Source organism: Canis lupus, chromosome 28 (assembly GCF_048164855.1).
Source record: "Canis lupus baileyi chromosome 28, mCanLup2.hap1, whole genome shotgun sequence".
Taxonomy (NCBI): Eukaryota; Metazoa; Chordata; class Mammalia; order Carnivora; family Canidae; genus Canis; species Canis lupus.
In genome coordinates, this window is record NC_132865.1 from 32,634,609 (window position 1) to 32,651,815 (window position 17,207).

At 35.3% G+C, this 17,207-nt stretch overlaps 1 protein-coding gene and 1 pseudogene across 1 annotated transcript in view; one reads left to right on the top strand and one right to left on the bottom strand.

The window, feature by feature from the left end:
- Positions 1-3,117: 3,117 nt before the first annotated feature.
- CYP7A1 (cytochrome P450 family 7 subfamily A member 1) overlaps positions 3,118-17,207 on the top strand; it is a 35,922-nt gene continuing 21,832 nt past the window's right edge. The window contains exon 1 of the mRNA XM_072804552.1: positions 3,118-3,234. The gene's annotated coding sequence lies outside the window, so the exon portion shown is untranslated. The remainder of the gene's footprint in view (positions 3,235-17,207) is intronic.
- Positions 9,641-10,397, bottom strand: LOC140620007 (ATP synthase subunit g, mitochondrial pseudogene; annotated as a pseudogene).

A 17,207-nucleotide genomic window follows, 5' to 3' on the forward strand; every position in this document is an offset into this window, starting at 1 on the left:
AAATCATACATTAAAAAGTGACCAGAAAGAATGCAAGATATACAATGTAACACTAATATAACAAAGATAGTATAGCAATATAAAAATAAAAATAACTAGACTATATGAAAAAATCTTTATTAGTGAGAAAGTCATTCCTTAATCATGAACTTCTAATGTACCTATCAATATACCCTCAAATATATGGCAAGCAAAACTTGACAGAATGACAAGGAGAAAATGAGAAATCCCCAGAGTAGGAAAGTTGATTATAATTCAGAAATAAAAATATCAAGCTGAGAATAGTAAAAATTCAAAAATTTAATGTAATTAAATAATTTAATGTAATTAATAGTTCTTACTAATAAAAGGTTAGAGAGCCCTACACTTAACATGTAAAAATATACTCTTCATTGTGAAATCCACATGGAATATTTACAAAATTGATAATATTAGGCCACACTGAAAAATTTTAAGAGACCCCAAATCTGAATTCACATAAGACCACTTTCTCAACCATAATAAAGAAAATGTGGAAATGCACAAGATAATAAAAAAATCAAAGCAAAATACATTTGTTCCATTTGGAAATTTATAATCACCCTTTTAGGTTATTCTTGGCCAGGGGTGCCTGGGTGGCTCAGTGAATTAAGTATCTGACTCTTGATTTCAGCTTAGGTCATGATTTTACAGTCATAAGATTGAGCCCTACATCAGGCTCCACATTGAGTGTGAAGTCTGCTTGAGATTCTCTCTCTCCTCCTCCCTCTGCCTCTGCCACTGCTCATGCTATAAATAAATAAATTAATTAATTAAATCTACAAATTATTCTTGGGCAAAGAAAAAAGAGAAACAAGGGATCTAAATTAGCTATCTTAGGGTATTATTTTTCCTATATCAATTAAATGTTAAAAACAAAACACATACCAATATTGACAGTTACTAACCATTTTTAACAAAATTGATAGACATGATTTTAATTATTTATTATTTGGATTAGAATCAAACTTTACTTGTTTGCTTAGTCTTTATAAATTCTTATTTACATAAACTGGGGAAACATTTGATAGCAATCTATTGAACAAACAATATAAGGATTCACAACTTTATTAATGTAACAAATGATTTAGGTAAAAAAGAAATATTGACTTTGTCCAAATGAACTACCTAGGAACCAAGCCACAAAGTGGAGAGCTAATGGTCAAATAATGCTGATAAAAGGTTATGTAGTAAATGCAATATAACTTAAGGTCCATCAGTCTTTGAAGTTGATCTTTTAATTTTATTCTTGTTTTCCAGTACATTTTCCCTAATCTTGTTGCTCTTTTATTTTAAAGGGTTTTTTATTTATTCATTTGAGACACAGAGAGAGAGAGAGAGAACACAAGCAGGGGAGAGAGGTAGAGGGAGAGAGAAAAGCTGACTCCCTGCTGAGCCAAGAGCCCAATGTGGGACTTGATCCTAGGACCCCGAGGTCATGACCTGAGCCAAAGGCAGATGCTTAACTATCTAAGCCACCTAGGCACCCCAATCCTATTGCTCTTGATGATACTAGCTACTCTTCAGAACTGGAGTTCCTTGATCATATAGTATCCAGAATAAGTGACTTTTCCCTCTACTGTTAGGTGGCATGACTTACAACTATCTGATAAACCCTTTTAAAAGTGTTAAAAGTTTAAAAGACTGAATGTGTACCAGTGTCTTCTTGTGGAGTGGTCTCTATTCGGAGAATCAGACAAGGACTTCAATGATTACAAATGCCTAGTAGAGGCACCTGGGTGGCTCAGGGGTTGAGCATCTGCCTTTGGCTCAGGTCCTGATCCCAGAGTCCTGGGATCGAGTCCCACATCAGGCTCCCCGCAGGGAGCCTGCTTCTCCCTCTGCCTATGTCTCTGCCTCTCTCTGTGTCTCTCTCATGAATAAATAAATAAAATCTTTAAAAAATATAAAAAGTATAAAAAAATAAAAATGCCTAGTATATGTTTGGGAAGTATTTGTGCGAAGTGTTGAGCTATTTGGGAGCAAACCAAACTAGAGAAGTAATCAAGCTCTTTGAAGTAATTGATGAGAATAATCAATGTATTGAAACAAATAATATTGAGAATTGGTGTCTACATATTAGACTTTAAAACAATGCCTAGATGACTGCTGTGTGGATGGAGTGAGGAAGTATACCAGGATACACCCAACAGTATTCGAGTAAAGGTTAAATATTTCTAACTACAAAGCAAAATATTCACTAGGTGGTCAGTCAGTGATACTACTTCAAGTGATAGAGGCTGTAAAGAAATTCTGACTTTTTTAGCTTTATATTTGTGTGATGTAATAGGAGTACCATGTGGAGAGGTTTCAATGCCTCCAATAGTTAAAAGCTCTGTGGACTACAGAAACATGCAAACTGGAATAAGAAAACACAGAAAATGATAAACTCTGATCTGGCTGTAGGACTGGATACAGGGCAGGAGAGGCGCTGGGATCCAGATAGAACAGAGGGAGGAGATGTGGGTGAACAGTGGGCTGGGGTGGGGACTGTGGGAATTTGAGGGCAGGATTGCAGCTCTGTGCAGCTCACCATGCATGTGTTGGAGCCCTTGATATTTAGCTATCCTTAGGGGTTATGTGACATTACACTTGGACCCAACCAAAAGCCATCGTGGACCAGGTACAGACAACCAGTGACATGATGGAACATGTTCAGATAAACTGGGAAGTGACGTCTTATAATGAGTCATGATATGAGAAATACATATGTCATACAGGAAGCAGACTTGATAAAAGCAAGGTAATTAATAAGAGATAAAAAGTATGCCTCAGGGGCACCTGGGTGGCTCAGTGGTTGAACATCTATCTGCCTTTGGCTCAGGTTGTGATACCAGAGTCCTGGGATAGAGTCCCACATCGAGCTCCCCACAGGGAGCCTGCTTCTCCCTCTGTCTATGTTTCTGCCTCTCTCTCTGTGTCTCACATGAATAAACAAATAAAATCTTTAAAAAAATAGTATGCCTCAGTTCTTGGATATATCAGAGTCCCATAGTATGCAAACATGTAAGTTCTGCCCAGAAGTTTCACATCCACAAAACTACCAGTTCTTTATTTTTCTTCTAGCCAGATGTCATCCTTCAACTTAGCCCAGTGATTCATATCCTCCCTTTCTACAATGCCAATCCTACAGGAGATTTCACTGGCTCAGTTCTGGAACCCTGGTTTCTGTCACTGCAGCTTCTGAAAAATATCTGTCTTTGTTCTTAGCCCAAGGTACATGGGTGCCATACTGTACTGTTACTCTCTGGGACAATATTAGACAATTCTTACATTGGTTCAAGGGACAATGTATGTGGGTTTAATGAAAGCAATTAATGTCATAATCAATACCACTTCAAAGGCCAGAGCCTGTGAGGCTATGGAAAGTATCTCCTCATCAGCTGAAGGAAAATAGAGTACCTCAAGAGGAGAATTTGATGTTTGGATTAAAATTTATGAGAGCCAGAAATAACATCCACTAGCTTAAAACTTAGATTATCTTTATCAACTTACAGCCAAAATAGAAGTATTATCTAACGCTGTACAATAAGAAAATGCAATATAAAGAGGCCATAAGGTATTCATTAAACACACCTAACAACAGAGTAGACACATTGTCAAATTAGTAGCCAGTTTAGAACTCATAATTGGTGAAGTCTAAGCAGCTGGGTGAAGCCCCCTGTGCGTGACAGCCCCGGCTTTGTATGCTATTATTTCCTGATTTGATCTTGCAGCTGAGTCAGACAGCAGCTATCTTCTTTACTTTGTCTTGGATAATATCCAGATACAAGAATTTATCATGTCCTAAATAGACACTCATTGATTTCCGATCAATAAGTGTGGAAAGGTGTGCCTTGAGGCAGTGCTCTACCCTGAACAAATCAAACAAATTCCATTTCCTCTTCACCATTCTGATTTTCCATTCTTACTTTGTTTTCTCCTGAACATTTCCTCTCCTTTCACTCTTTTTTTTTTCTAAAGATTTTGTTTATTTATTTGAGAGAGAGAGCAAGTCCACAAGTAGGGGGAGGCTTCAGAGGGAGAGGGAGAAGCAGACTCCCCAATGAGCAGGGAGCCCAACATTGGCCAGACCACACTGGGATCATAACCTGAGCCAAAAGCAGATGCTTAACTCCCTGAGATACTCAGGTGGGGCCCCTCCTTTCACTCTTTTAACAAATATTTTCTACCTTTGTTGGGCCAGCACTCTTGACATTTGGAATATAGTAGTATTTAAGGCAGACAAAACTCGCTGCCCAAAATATTAAAACTTTCAGAAGAAAATATAAAGGAAATACCGACATAGACATACCTTTATGACATTGGGATAGGATAGATTCATTTAACCAAGATGCAAATAGCACAGCATATTTTTTAAAAGATTGAAGAATTTGACATTAAAAGATATATATATATATATATATATATATATATATATATATATATATATATTCTATTACTTATATTTTTCTAGAGAACCCTAATACAGATGTACCACAGTTGGTTTATTTATTCACTCAGTGAAAGACATCTTGGTTGTTCCCAATTTTTGGTAATCATGAATAAAGCTGCTATAAATATTTGTGTGCAGGTTTCCGTATGGACATAAGTTTTCAGCTCATTTGAGAAAACACCCGGAACATGATTACTGAATTGTATGGTAGTTTATATTTTGTGATCAATTGTCAAATGGTCTTCCAAAATGACTATACCATTCCCACCAGAGATGAATTAAGAGATCCTGTTACTCCACATTGCTGTCAGCATTTGGTGTTATCAGTAGGAGCCAATTTTTAATAGTGCCATAATGTGTAGCAACAATATTTTAAAACTAGAATCTACTGGTGAACAGATGGGATTTTGTGCTTGTCTCTCTTTGCAGTGTTTGGGAACAAGACTGACCCCTTTGGATTAAGTGGGCCCTTTGGGTTCTTATGTTTTCTTGATGAGAAGAGTTTATAAGAGGTAATAGATGTCCTTCTAATTTACATGGGTGGGTACTTAAGCAATCAGTTGGAGACATAAAAGTGCTATTGGCATAACTGTACCTCAAGCTAGGGAAGGGAGTACTGTGTTATAAAGCACTGGCATGTACTTGGAAAATATTTCATCTACTTAAAATCTTCTTTAAGAACCTAACTAAAACCTGAAGGGTTAGTCAGCTGATTGCCAAGTAAAACTATGATTATCTTTCTTTTGCCTTCTGGCTCTCTATCTTCCACCTTTATCTACCACTGTGAGAAAAAAAGAAGTATAAATGTTTTATATAACTCCAATTCTTAGCTGCTTATGACTATTTATAAATACAAACTCACCCAAGACCTTGGTGTTTTAGCTTAACGTTTTATAAGAATTTTAAACTGGGATTTAAAACTCCCTTTCCCATTTATTAAAAAAAAACAAAAGAGGAGAAAATTACCTTAGCAATGTTCAGTACTTTCAAATAAATAACATTTCCAACAAATTGAGTAAATTAATGATGACATTTAAATTTCAAGCTAAGAATAGTCAAGTGTGGGTGGTGGGATAATGGGTATGCAGTGTTTCTTCATTGTTCTTGACATTTCTACATATAATCTGTTTCTACAAGTACACTCCCCTAGGGATTCAGTAAGTAAACAATAACAATAATAAAACAGTAAGTTTCTGGCTCACATTTCACCCTGTGAATTAAGGGTTCTCCCATTGCATTCTGCAACACCATGCACCTCAGCTCCACACACACATCTCAAATTCTTCCCAGCTTTATCATTTCTGTGTTCTAGGCACTAAGCTGGACTTTTGGAAAAAACATTGATTATGTATCTGGAAATGAAAGTAGAACACGTCCGAGGTGCAATGTTTTACAAGTCCCAAGGGAGGGGGCACTGCTTGTCATTTGCCCTTAGCTCTTGCCCTGCTCCCATCTGGCCTTATAAATATTTGGTTTCCAGGTTGCCCCATATGGAGAAGTATGAGCTAGTCTGGCTTTCTGTTTGGGCTGCTTTGTTCTTATCTTGAATATATAATATATGTCTGGGACTGAAAAGTCTGAAGATCTGTAGTCCAAAGGCCTGAGGAGGACAGCTGATGATTTAAGTTCCATTCCTGGTCCTAAGGCAAGGAAGGACTGAAGTCCCAGCTTGAAGAACCTCAGGCAAAGTGAGTGAATTCTCTCTGGCTCAGCCTTTTGTTCTATTCTGGCATTCAGTGGACTGGATGAGGACTGCCCACGTTGGGGAAGGCCATCTGCTTTACTCAGTCTGTTGATTCAAATGTTAATCTCATCCAGAAACACCCTCACTGACATACCCAGAATAATATTTAACCTAACATCTACCCCACCCTCTCCACCACCTCCCCTCCATGGCCCAGTCAAATTGACATGTAAAACTAACCATTACAACAATCATACACTGGAATATCATTCAGCAATATAAAGAGACATGAGCTATCAGGCCAAGCAAAGACACAGAGGAATCTTATACATATATTGTAAGTGAAAGAAGCCAATCTCAAAAGGCTACATGCTGTATGATTCCAACTCTATGACATTCTGGAAAAGACAAACTGTAGAGGCAGTAAAAAGATCAGTGGTTGAGAGGGGTTTGTCAGGGAGGAAGTAATGAATAAATTGGTGGAGCAAGGAAATTATTCTATATGATGTTGTAATGGTGGCTATATGACATTATGCATTCATCAAAACTCATAAAACTGTACAGCACAAGGGATGAATCCCAATGTGAACCAAGGACTTAGTTAATAATGTAATTATTGGTTTATAAACTATAACAAACATACCACATCAATGCAAGATAATAATAATAATAATAATAATAATAATAATAATAATAATAATAAGGGAAACTGGGAGGGGGCATATATGAACTCTTTACTTTCTGCTCATTTCTTTGGTAAATCTAAACCTGTCTTAAAAATTGAAATCTATAGTTAAAAAGCAAGCAAACAAACAAACATTGTTCCATAGGGTCAGATGTATCCCTGCTGTGCTGTTGCTATTTGTTTGAATCCCTGTGCAGGCTGGGGTATCTTAGATTTGATATTTTATTTTCTGGCTTTTTATGTGAATTTTTATATTCACATACTTAGTTATTTTTGTGAAAGCTTGGCTGCCTTATGCGGAGGCCTGCTTTCAGATGCCCTTTCTGCCTCAGTCATATGTTCTAACAGACTCGGCTCTTGACCAGATACATCCAATTGGATCAGAGTTGCCAGTAGAGTCTCCCTGCTCTCCTGGTGAGTTTTTATTTCCCACTAGCAAACATAGATGAATTTAAATCTCATCACAGATAGCTTCTACAAAAGTAAGAAAAGTCAATCCCTCTTCAAGGAATAAAGAATTCAAAAGATCCAGACTAAGAGGAGATGAACAATCAGAGAGAATTGAAAAGAATTATGATTAAAATATTAAAAGATCTAATGAAAAAAATGGACAGTGGGCAATAACAGGGTATTATATTTAAAAAAGATGAAAACTATCAAATAATCAAGTGGAAATGCTAGAAAATAAAAAAAAAAAAACCACCGTGAGGTCAGAGATGAAGAATTTCTTCAATAAGCTTATGAACAGCCTATAAACTACAGAAGATTCAGTGCAATTGAAAATAAGTCCATTGGAATCATACAACTGAAACACAAGGAGAAAGAAGAAGGAGAAGTAGGAGGAGAGGAATGGAACAACTATGTGATAATGAACTAACACACATGTAATTGGAGTCCCAGAAGAAGAGAGTGAGAGGGGAGAAAAGAATATTTGAAGAGACAAGGCCAAGAATTTTCCAAAGTCAACGAAGGAAGACAAGCCAAAAATATATTAAATAAAACAAAAATCTTAAAAACAGCGTTGTCAAACTCTTAAGAACCAAAGTCAAAGAAATCTTGAAGGTAATCAGAGGAGGAAAAGCATTATTTATAGACCTAATACCATAGCCTGGCAAAACAACCATTTGGTCAGTATGAGTCAGGCAACTGGCTATCTGACCCACTGCTAGGTTTCTCTTTATTGTCCACATGTTAGGAAAACTCAAATGGACTTATCCTAGGATCTCTGGGTTTGGAGCTTCTCCAGGGTCCTGCTGTCACCAGCTAGACCCCAACACCTGACCTTTACTGCCCACTTGCTTATACTCACTGACCTTTGTCCTATGTTTTTTCTTAAGCTTTTCTTTCCAGCTTATCTCTTAACTCAGGGCAGCTGAAAGCAAAACCACTCCTCAGGTGGTAGCAACTGCCCTGACAAGACCTCCACCCAGCCCAGACCGCCCAGACCAGTTTGAGCTAAACCCCTTGTGCCTCCACAGAGGGGCCTTGGAATGACCTCTGGAATGATCAACAATTACCTTTACCTCATTATAATATTAGTATCTCCACCCGAGGAGGACCACTGGCCTCATTTACATAACATATAATGTATGTATGGGCATGTTCCTTTAAGGCACATGCATGACCTTATGCCCACCTCTACATATGATGACAAGACTTCCCTATCTGAATATTCATCATAGGGGCGCCTAGGTAGCTCAGTCCATTAGGCTTCTTCTTCTTTTTTTTTTAGCAAGCATTTCTATTTATTTCAGAATATAATGTACTCTTCAGAACCATGGAGGATATTAAATTTATAACTATTTAATAAAATAAAATAAAATAAAAATAAAATAAAATATTTATAAAAATAAAATAAAATAAAAATAAAATAAAATATTTATAAAAATAAAATAAAATATTTAATAAAATATTTAATAAAATAAAATAAAATAAAATAAAAATAAAATAAAATATTTATAAAAATAAAATAAAATAAAAATAAAATAAAATATTTATAAAAATAAAATAAAATAAAATAAAAATAAAATAAAATATTTAATAAAATAAAATAAAATAAAAATAAAATAAAATATTTATAAAAATAAAATAAAATATTTAATAAAATATTTAATAAAATAAAATAAAATAAAATAAAAATAAAATAAAATATTTATAAAAATAAAATAAAATATTTAATAAAATATTTAATAAAATAAAATAAAATAAAATAAAAATAAAATAAAATATTTATAAAAATAAAATAAAATAAAAATAAAATAAAATATTTATAAAAATAAAATAAAATAAAATAAAAATAAAATAAAATATTTAATAAAATAAAATAAAATAAAAATAAAATAAAATATTTATAAAAATAAAATAAAATAAAAATAAAATCCATAAGGTATTTTATTTTTGCAAAGATGGGTTCTAAAAACCATAAAACTGAATAGATTAATAATATAACACACATCAAAATTAGATTTACTGTGGCTCTCAGTAGCTCTGTCCTGGTGCTAAAGATGTCATACTTACTTAGAATACCACCAAGTACTCTAACATTTATAAATGTGGGTGTTATCAAAAAGGTCTATCTCTGATTCTAACAAAAAGAAACCACTGAAATTTTATTCTTTATATCACAGACATGATTTAACCATATCACTTTGGCACATGGTATTGCTATTTTTCCTACTGTAGCAAATCCTAGTTTTCCCAAGACCTTTCCCCTGACTATTCCTGAAATAAAAGAAATTTATCATATATTTCAAATTTTCAAATTAGAATGTTATTCTTATAAATGTATTTCCCAGGTTGGTATATTCATATACATCCTTTCCGATTTTAGGCTATGCAAAAGATATGCTCTGAGAGCCGTATCAATGTATTATAGCAAAAAGACAATCCATCTTATTATCAAGAGAAACTGTGATCCTTCCATGTAGTATCTGACAGAGAAAACACTGATTTTGATACATTATCATATTTTATTCAAATACCAGTCTGATCACACATGGTCCAAGAACACCCAAATAACAAGCCACATAAAAAGAGATGTTGATAGAAAGATTGGCCTTCAAACATTATAGCCAATGATGCCATGCTTGCCTATGATCTCGCTGAAGTAAAAACACATCCACACCTTGGTGGACACCAAACCATTCAGCAGAGCTTCCTTAACTGTGAGCTGTTTGAAGCTACCAGTTTGAGTACTCTTGACTATTTTTTTCAATCTCTGAATAGCTGTAGGGATCTCAGCAGAGGCTGGAGGAATCAGCTCAACCCTGGCACAGTGCCAAAATGTGGCCAATGGAGGCTTCGAGTAAGTCACAGCAGCATTCATCAGCGCCAGAGCTTTCTTGGCGAGGTTACAGATGAACTGGGCCATGGTTCCAGGATGGTAGTTCCATCTCCTCAGATGGCCGCTGAATGTCCCATTAGGATTCTGACTGGGTTTCAGCTCAGGTCATGAACTCAGGGTTGTGGGATCAAGTTCCACATTGGGCTCCTGCTGAGCATGGAGCCTGCTTAGAATTCTCTCTTCCTCTACTTCTGCCCCCCACCACCCTCCGCTCTCATATGTGCACAGCTGTGTGTTCTCTCTCAAAAACATAAATAAAATTAAAACAAATATTCATCCTAAACCTAAACAAAATAAAGCCATTTGCGATTGCTTGGAGAGTCACAGCTTTGGAAGTCCCCATGATGTCTTTATGTTTTGCAAATAAATTTTCCTTTGTGTGACAACTCACCTGGTATAGTTTCTGTGACTCATCAAAGGACTGAACTCAACTTGTTTTGGTTACACTGCCCCTACTGGTCCTACTGTTTTCTTTTGTAAATCCAAGGGCCTTGGCTTATAACAACAAAATGGAGGCTTCCCCAAGTCCAGGTTTTGCTGGCTCAAAAATGTGGGGTGGGACACTGGCTGTATTTCTGTAGGTTGGATTCATACATTACTTTCTAAGCTCTAGTCCATGGTTCCATGGTTCCATGGTTCTTCTGGTTTCCTTCACTACAGAGAAAGTGTCAGTGTATGTGGCTGTCCACTAGAGAGCAATATGAGCATTAACTACTTTGAACATGGCACTGAGCCAGATTTCTATCAGGAATGTATTTTACACTAGGAAAAAAAATAATGAACTCTAAAACAATATTTAAGTTATTTTCATATTACTTTCTGGTTTGTGGTATGGTTGGAACATATTTAATATTTCCTAAAAATGCACATTAATAGGAGAAAAATCAAGCAAGTGTAAGAGGACATTATTGCTAGAGACATTCTAGAATGATAAAAGAATCAATTCATCAAGAAATTATAACAATTATAAATATATACTCACCTAACAATAGAGTTCTAAAATATATGAAGTGAAACTGACAGAATTTAAGGGAGAAATAGCCAATTCAACAGTAATAGAGGCTTCAATACTTAATTTCCAATAACAAATAGATAAGAAGCCAAAAGGAAACTAGAAAACTTGAACAATATTATAAACAAACTAGAGTCAATAGACGTATTCAGAACATCCACACAATAACAGCAGAAAACAAAGTCTTAAGTATAAGTGGAACATTGTTTTGACAGATATCCATTAGACCATAAAATAAGTCTTAATAAATTTAAAAGATTGAAATTATGTAACATATATTCTCTATTCATGATGGAATGAAATTAGTATTCAATAACTGAAAGAAATTTGCGGACTTCACAAATGTATAAAAATTAAATAATATGCTTCTAAATAACCAATAGATCAAAGAAGAAAACACAAAGGAAAGTAGAAAATACTTTGAGATGAGTGAAATTAAAACCACAATATGTCAAAAATTGATGCACTAAAAGCAGTGCTTAGAAACTTACAACATGTTTTTAAAAAGGTCTCAAATAAATAACCTAAACTCTCAGCTTAAGAACTTAGAAAAGTAAAAGCAGGATAAACACAAAGCAAGCAGCAGGAAGGAAATAATAAAAATCAGAACAGAAATGAATAAAATAGAGAATGGAAAAACAATAGACAACAAAACCAAAAGTTAGTTCTTTGAAAAGATTAATGAAATTGATAAAACTTTATCTAGCTTTACAAAAAAAGAGAGAAGACTCAAATTCTAAAATGAAGAATACATGAGGGGACATTACTACCAACATTACAGAAATAAAAAAGGAGAAAAGAAATAAGGGAATGCTAAGAGCAATTGTATACAAACAAATTAGATAACCCAGATTAAATGGATATTCCCAGAAAAACACAGATTATCAAAAGTAACCCAAGAAGAATAAAAAAGTCTAAATAGACCTATAACAAGAAAAAAGACTGACATTAAAATTTTTTTAAATTCCTACAAAGAAAATCCCAAAACCAGATAGCTTCACTGGTGCATTTTACCAAACATTTAAGCAAGAAATAACATGAACTCTTCACAAATTCTCCAACAATTAGAAGAGGAGGGATCACTTCCTTGTTCATTCTGTGAATCCAGTATTATCTGATCCCAACATCAGATAAAGATATTACAGGTAAAATGAACTACAGGCCAGTATTCTTTAAAAATATAGATGCAAAGGTCCTTAACAAAATACTAGCAAACTGAATATAGCAACATATAAAAAGCATAAACATTTTTGACAAATGTGATTTATCCTAGCAATGCAAGGATGGTTCAACATATGAAAATTAATCAATGAAATATACCATAAATACAATAAGGACAAAAATGACGTGATTATTTCAATAGATGTAGAAAGAGTGTTTAACAAAAGTCTAACACCCTTTCATGATAAAATCATTTTTAAAAACCCCTAGAAATAGGATACTGCCTCAACACAATAAAAAGTATCTATGAAAAACCACAGCTAATATCATACTTAATGGTGAAAAGCTAAAAGCTTTTCCTCAAAGGTATGGAACAAGACAAGGACATCTGCTCTTACCACTTCTATTCAACACTATTAGAAATTACATCCAGGGCACTTGGGCAAATAAAAGACATACATGTTTGAAAGAAAAACGACCTCCATTTTCAGAAGACATGATCTTTTATATAGAAAATCCTAAAGAATCCATAAATTTTTTTTTAGAATAAACAAGTTCAGCAAAGTTATAGAATGCAAAATCAACATCTCCAAATTAGTTTATTTCCATACACTAGCAATGAACAATCTGTAAGTGAAATTAAGAAAACAACCTCCTGTACAACTGCACCAGTAGGAATAAAATAACAAGAATAAATTGAACAACAACAAAAGCGTGCAAGATTTGTATACTAACATTTACAAAACATCATCAAAGGAAATTAGGGACCTAAATAAGTGGGAAGGCACTTTTATCCATTTCATGGATTGAAAGACTTTAATATTGTTAAGATGACAATACTCTCCAAATTGTTCTACAGAATAAATGTAATCCCTATTAAAATCCCAACTACATTTTTTTTGTAGAAATTTACAACCTTATTCTCAAATTCTTGTGGAAATGTAAGAGATCCAGAATATCCAAAACGATCTTGAAAAAGAGTGAAGTGGGATAATTCATTCTCCTCAATTTCAAAACTTACTATGTGCCTAAAATAATTAAGACTCTAAGGTTCTGGCACCAAGACAAACACATAGATCAATGGAATATAGGGTTGAGAGTCCAGAAATAAACCCTTATATGTATGGTTAAAGAGTTTTCAACAAGAGTACCAAGAGATTTCCACGAGAATAAACATTCTTTCCCATAAATTGTGCTGGAACAATTGGATGTCCACATGCAAAAAAGAGCAAAGTTGGACTCTGTGCCTAACACCATATACAAAAATTAACACAAAATGAGTCAAAGATACAAATATAAGAGATAGAATTATAAAACCCTTAGGAGAAAACAGGTGTTATGTCCTCATGAGCTTAAATTAGGCCATGTTTCTTAGATACAACACCAGCAGTATAAGTAACCAACACAAAAATAGATAAATTGGACTTCATCAAAAATAAAAACCTTGGGGGGGAATCTGGGTGGCTCAGCAGTTGAGCATCTACCTTTGGCTTAGGTTGTGATCCTGGGGTCCTGGGATCGAGTCCCACATCAGGCTTCTCCCCCTGCCTATGTCTCTGCTTCTCTCTCTGTGTCTCTCATGAATAAATAGGTAAAATCTTTAAAAAAGAATTTAAAAACTTTGTGCACCCAAACACCTTATCAAGAAACTGATAAGACAAGCTACACGATGGGAGGAAATATTTTAAAATAATATCTGATAAAGGTAGAGTATCCAGATTATGGCAGGAATTCTAATAGCTAACAATAAAAAGACAAATAACTGAGTTAAAAAATGAGCAAAAGATTTGAATTACATTCTCCAAGGAAGATTAATAAGAGCCAATAAGCACATAAAAAGATGCTCAAAAAAAAAAAAAAAAAACAGATGCTCAACATCATTAGTTACTAAGGAAATGCAAATCAAAACCATAATGAGATATTACTTCACACCCCCTAGGATCCCTATACTCAAAAAAGACAGACAATAATAAGTATTGACCAGGACATGGAAAAATTGGTACATTGCTACTGGAAGTGTAAAATGATACAGCCATTTGGAAGCCAGTTTTGTAGTTCAAAAAGTTAGATATGGAGGTACCACATGACCTAGGAAATCCAATCTTAGCTATCTACCCAGGAAATTTCCAACAAGTTCATACAAAAACTTGACATGAATATTCATAATCATAACAAGTAAAAAGTAGGGGGAAAGAAATGGGAAAAGCATCAGTTTCCTCCTTCTCTGGCTACACTCTGCTTTCTCTCTCTTCCTGAGCTCTCTTACCTCCCTGGCTAGGTTGGTTGGGCCCAATGAGTCCAGTGACTCATTGCTTCTCTTCTTTCACTGTCCAGTTGCTCTTCCTGGATTAAGCTCCAGAAAGTTCTGATTAAGGTGAGACCCATGAAAAAAGCAAGATAGCACTTAGCCTTTTTGATTCTAGGTCCTTGGGCCTGCCTTTAACTTAAAAGAAAGGACTTCTCCCTATGATACAGTGCAGCAGAACAGGTATTGCACAGGGGCATGGAGCCAGAGCTTTGTAGCATAGAGTCATCTACAAAGGGAGACAACAGTGTCCATCTCCTATTTCTGGCAAGTGGAGCAAATGAGGCAAGCCTGTGAACATCTCTCGGCACAGAACACTAATGCGTGGCCTGACCTTCTGTGGTAATAGAGATAATGCTTTCTTTATCAGAAATCAAACAGTGGCTTTGTTCTCCTGATGATTGGCAGCATCCCCCTGAGGCCAGAGACTTAGCGTGTCTTATCTACCTCTGTATCTTCAGCACCTAAGAAGTGCCTTGCACAAAGTAGGTGCTAAGTTAATATGAATGGATGCATGAAATAAGTATTTGCTAAATGATCAGTTCATCTTTCCCTCATTGCTTACTTAATAGCACCTTCTACATACTGAGTGTTCAAAACATGTTTGATGAATCAACTTATTTCTGAATATGTAGGTGGCATGCTTACTTTTTCCTAAATGTGTAGTTAGGTGCCCTCTGGTTGCAATGAACTTCTTGTGAGGTTCTGAGCTGTAAAGGAGGAATGCTGAGCTTCAGTTCAGAAAAATCTGGGGTAATCCTAAATTTGCCACTTAATAATTACAACAAACATTTGAGGGCACAGATTGTGCCAAGCCCTGGGCTAAACATTTTATGCACTATGCCATGTTTCACCTTGACATCTATATTATGAGTCATGTACTATAATCATCCCTATTTTACAGATAAGAAAGCAAGAGCTTTCTTGCTTGAAGAGGAGAGCACCTTGTTCAAAGACAGATGCTTAATCGGTGGCAGAGTCAGAATGCAAACTTAGATTTAATTCCAGCTACCACTCCAATATTTGAACTATTACAAGCTATGCAACATTAGCCACTAAACCTTCACACTTCTATTTCCTTATCTGTTCTTTTTAAAGATTTATTCACTAATTTTAGAGAGATCACTAATTTTAGAGAGAAAGCATGAGTACATATGAATGCACTTGCTCTGTGGGAGGGGCAGAGGGAGAGAGAGAATCTCAGGCAGATTCCCCACTGAGCAGGGACCCCAACTGGGCTCGATCTCACGACCCTAAGATCATGACCTAAGATCATGACCTACGCCAAAATCAAAAGTCAGACCTTTGACCTACTGAGCCACCCAGGTGCCTTTTCCTCTTGTTTTTTTATTTTTTAAAAGATCCATTCATTTATTTGAGAGAGAGGGAGAGAAAAAGAGAGAGAGAGCATGGGGAAATGAGGGAGAGGCAGAGGATAAAAGAAAGAATCTTAAACTGAGCGTGGAGTCCAGTCTCCTGCCCCTGAGATCATGAATTGAGCCAAAATCAAGTTGGACACTTGACCAACTGAGCCACCCAGGCACCCCTTTTCTCATCATTAAAAGAGCTAAATGCCTGCTCTGCACAACTGAGCTGATTATTCAAGTAGGAAAATGTATGTTAGAAGTTTTTAAAAAGTGAAAACTTCAAAACTAATGTAAAAACGATTATGATTGTCTGAAACAGGACTTAACACTTTCTTATTTTCTAGTCTGGTCAAATTATATTTGTTCAATGGGCATATACTAAGCATTTACAACCTCAACACCTTTTGTTTAAGATTCAAAACTGTATTTGGGAATCAGTTACTCTATATCTCTCCTATAACATAATTGGGATTTTTATTTTCTAAGAAAAATAGATTATATGAATCAAATGTGAATAGACTTATTTCCTAAATGCGAATGAAAAAGCCCTGAATTAATCATAACAAAATTTTACCAACTCATTTTACTTTGGTTTCCCACTGACTTGCCCTGAATTAGGAACCGGATGTGCATTCTTGATCTGTGGGAACTGAGATGCTCTTGAAAAAATGCAAAGCATTGCATTAATTCGGGCAATCTATGTTCCACCATAGACAGCTGGTCTGACTTGTAAATTATGGAAAACAAGTTGTGTGATTCAATTGTTTGGCCACATTCACAGTTCATTTTATTTAAAGCAATCCTACTGATGTGCAAGTTCTATGTAAACTATGTTTACTGCATTTCTTAATAGAAACCACTTAAATGTGTCATCTGTTTACCTAAGCTGATAGCGCTAGTTGTTCTTTTTTACTTTCTGTTCCTCTAGTTTGAATTTCCTTGTTTTGTATACATCTCTGTGGCGATGGGGTATTAGACTCAAGCCCTATATTCTCTGAGGCACAGAATAAGGGTTTCCTCTGCACCTCAGTAAGCGTGTACTTTATGCTACTCTACAAAGAAAGAGGAAATTGACAGGCAATGGAGGGATTCAAGTTTTAGATAACCTCTAGTTTTAGATAGACCCCGTTTATCATGCTGGGCCTACTGGCAACCAGAACATCCTTCCTTGTGTATCAAGACACTTACTCTTTTCCC